Genomic DNA, 3,283 nt, shown 5'->3' with positions numbered 1-3,283 from the left:
GCCCTCCCTCCCTCCACCCTGTTGCTGCCCTCCCCTATCCAAGCACGGCACCCACCACCACCCGGCGACACCGCCGCCGCCTCGCCCCTGTCCACCACCAACGCGGACGCCCCGCCCCCAGCCGCCGACACGCCGCAGGCCCGACCCCAACCGGTGACGCGCCGCACCTCCGCCCCCAAAGGATCCGGCTGAGGCATAGCCGCCGCCGCGGGCCTCCTCCCGCAGACCCCGCCGCCGCTGCGGGCCTCCTCCCGCAGACCCCACCGCCGCCGCGGGGCTCATCCCGCAGACCTGCCGCTGCCGCGAGCTCCCAACCGCGTCGGCGACCTCCTCCCGCATCCCCGTTGCCGGCCACGCCAACGCGCGTCCCTGCTGGATCCACCTGATTCAGCGCACCGTCATCAACCCCGCCAGCCGCCGCCCCTCCATCCTTCTTCCCCGGAGCCGGCGGCCGCCTTCTTCCACAGAGCCAGCGGTGGCTCCGCCTTCCTCCACTGGATGTTCCCCGCGGTCATCAACTGCACCGTTGGTGTGCTCACTGGCTATGAGAAATAAAGGAACAGCGGTGAGAAATTTTGTGTTGTATGAGCTGACGATGTTTGTTACAGTGCAGGGAAATCAAAACACTTCGGCTCCTTCCGCATGAGCAGTCCATCACCTTGGTCATGAGCAGTCCATCGCCTCGCAAGCTAGCAATTTGTTGCCGATGCTGCTCCTCTTGATCACGTAGACCGAGCTGCTGCTTTGTCGATTGGCCGTCCTGCACCCTGTCGCCGGCTCCCTCGAGCTCTGCCGCCCTTCTGGTCCATCCTCTGCCCATGAACCGCTGGACCTCGAGCTCGACTAGCCTTAGTCGTGTGTGCGAGTATGCACTGGTGCGCTCTGTTTTTAGTGTGTTCGTGTGTGCGAGCACTGTTTTGGCTGCGTACGTGTGTGGTGTTGTGTTGGAAAGTTCAGCTATTGTATCTCGGAAAGATCTAATTTATTTTCAGTAAGGATACTGCCTCAATGCCTTCTTAAATCAAACATTTAGCTTGCTATATGCGTTCGGAGAAAAGCATAAACAAGATAATGCAAAAACCGGCACTGGTTGGATAAGCTGAGAGAAGATGCTAATTTTGTGGTGGAGAATTGTAGTGACGCCAAGTTAGTGCTTGTTTTGCGTATAAAACATGATTAAGTGCATGTAATTACTGTATGACCAGGCCACTGGAGATTTTATTTTGTAGGTGTGCAGTGTCTTTTCGCTACTGATCCTTATGGTCAATGATCTCCAAATTTTATTGTCTTTACTCTGCGTGTTTTATTTTTTATATAAAAAGGAAAGAAGTTCATATATACAAAATATACAAGTTTCAAATATGTAAAAGAGAAAGAAAGTTAGTCTACAAAATTTACTTCTAAAAAGGTCATGTAAATTAGCACATAAGTTCAAATATAAAATCAGTAAAACTTCACACATAGGAAAAAGATTGACTTGTTCAATTTCTTAAATAAATAAAACAAAGAAGTTAAAATTAAAATAACAAAAATAGTTTGATGTTTTAAAAAAAGGGAACTTCTGTGATTATAAAAAATCAATATTTTTGTTCTAAAAAGTAGTGATCTATTCAAACTCTCTACATGGCTATGCATTTTGAGAAAGGGTGTGAATTTTGAAAAAACTATTTACATGCAAAAGTTTCTCCTAAAAGACAAGTCTAGAAGTTCAAATATAAAAAGTAAATCAAAATTCTTTATAAAAAAGGATTTCCCTTTTTGTAAATAAATTTAGAGAAGTTCAAATTAGAAAGAGGAACATTTCAAAAAATAAGTAATAAAAAATGGTTTTCAGCTTTCTAAAAAAACTAGAACTTCAAACTAAAATAACAATGTGGTTTCAATGTCTATAAAAAAGGGTTTTCCAGTTACTAGCCAATAAAACTAAGAAGTTCAAATTTAAAAAATGGTAAAGTTCGGTGTCTATAAAAAAATCAATTTTTTCTTATTATTAAAAGAATAAAACCAAGAAGTTCAAAAAAATTAGAACAAAAGAAGTTCAAATTTTTAACAAGAAAAATTTGGATAATTTCAATAGATTTTCAAAGGTGTATTGTTTGTGCGGTGTGTAGTTATGGAATAAGACCAATAAGTTCAATTTCAAATAACGAAGAAGTTTCTAAAAAAAGTCCAATTTCAGCATTTCTGAAAAATACATAGTGAAGCTCAAATAAAAAACTCAGATATTCTCACGTAACCGAGAAAAGTTTAGGTTGATAAACTTCCAGAAGTTCACGTACTACATAGTGTGCATTTGGTATGAAAAAAATAATAATAAAAAAGCAAAGGCTAAAAAGTTTTTTCGCTAGAAGTTCAAGAGCTCGGCCCGGGAAAGTTCAAAAATTCTTGTGAGAGGTTGAACAAAAATACGTTACCGAAGTTCAAGGTCAAAACAACGAGAAGTTCAACTACTGCAAGGAATGCATTTCGAATGAGAATAAAAGTATAGAAAACTAAAAGCTTGAAAGGTTTGTTGAAAGAAGTTCACGTGCTCTGTCCGGGGAAGTTCAAAAATTCTTACGAGAGAGGTTCATCTTGTATTTTCATGGTCGATTTTTTCCGTATAAAAATCAAATACAATTATTTACTCAAAATATAAAAAGGTGAAGTTCAAATTGAAATAACATAGATGTTCGGAGTTTATTAAAACCTAGGATTTAGCTTTTCAAAAAATAAAAAGCACAACGCCATTTTTTGCACTTTTGAAAACAATCTCATAAACATAAAAATGGTTGCTAGAAGTTCAAGTGCTCGGCGAGGTAAAGTTCAAAAATTCTTGTGAGAGAGGTTCACCATGTATTTAGATGTCCAAGATACATTAAAAATATGTTGTTTTTTGTGTTTTAAAATAATTCTCTCAAACCAGAGAGAAGTTCAAGGTGATAACAACCGGAAGTTCACGTACTACATGGTGTGTATTTCATATAGGAAAAATACAATAAAGTGAAACAAAGTGAAGTTCAAACAGACATGCCCAAAAAGTTCAACTACTTCACGCAGTGCAAAAAACGGTACGTCAAAAAACAACACGTCAAAAAATAGAGTGAAGTTCAAACAGACATGCCTGAGAAGTTCAACTACTTCACGCAGTGCATTTCTATTCACGATGAAGGAAGAAATCATTATCTCGTCGTGTTCTAATTTACTTCAAAACGGCAGTAACATCATTTGTGTAAGTTCAAGTCCTCGGTCAAAGAAAGTTAAAAAATATACTGTGAGATAAGTTTGTAGAAAAGAAATATTA

The 3,283-nt window shown here is 40.3% G+C and overlaps 1 long non-coding RNA gene across 1 annotated transcript; it reads left to right on the top strand.

The window, feature by feature from the left end:
- Positions 1-6: 6 nt before the first annotated feature.
- LOC119327425 lies at positions 7-995 on the top strand. Its single transcript, XR_005158510.1, has 2 exons — positions 7-529; positions 609-995. It is a non-coding gene; the product is annotated as an uncharacterized LOC119327425 (long non-coding RNA).
- The last annotated feature ends 2,288 nt before the right edge of the window (positions 996-3,283 follow it).

Source organism: Triticum dicoccoides, chromosome 7A, assembly GCF_002162155.2.
Source record: "Triticum dicoccoides isolate Atlit2015 ecotype Zavitan chromosome 7A, WEW_v2.0, whole genome shotgun sequence".
Taxonomy (NCBI): Eukaryota; Viridiplantae; Streptophyta; class Magnoliopsida; order Poales; family Poaceae; genus Triticum; species Triticum dicoccoides.
The sequence above is the reverse complement of the archived record's forward strand: the minus strand, read 5'-3'. Positions and strand labels throughout refer to the sequence as shown.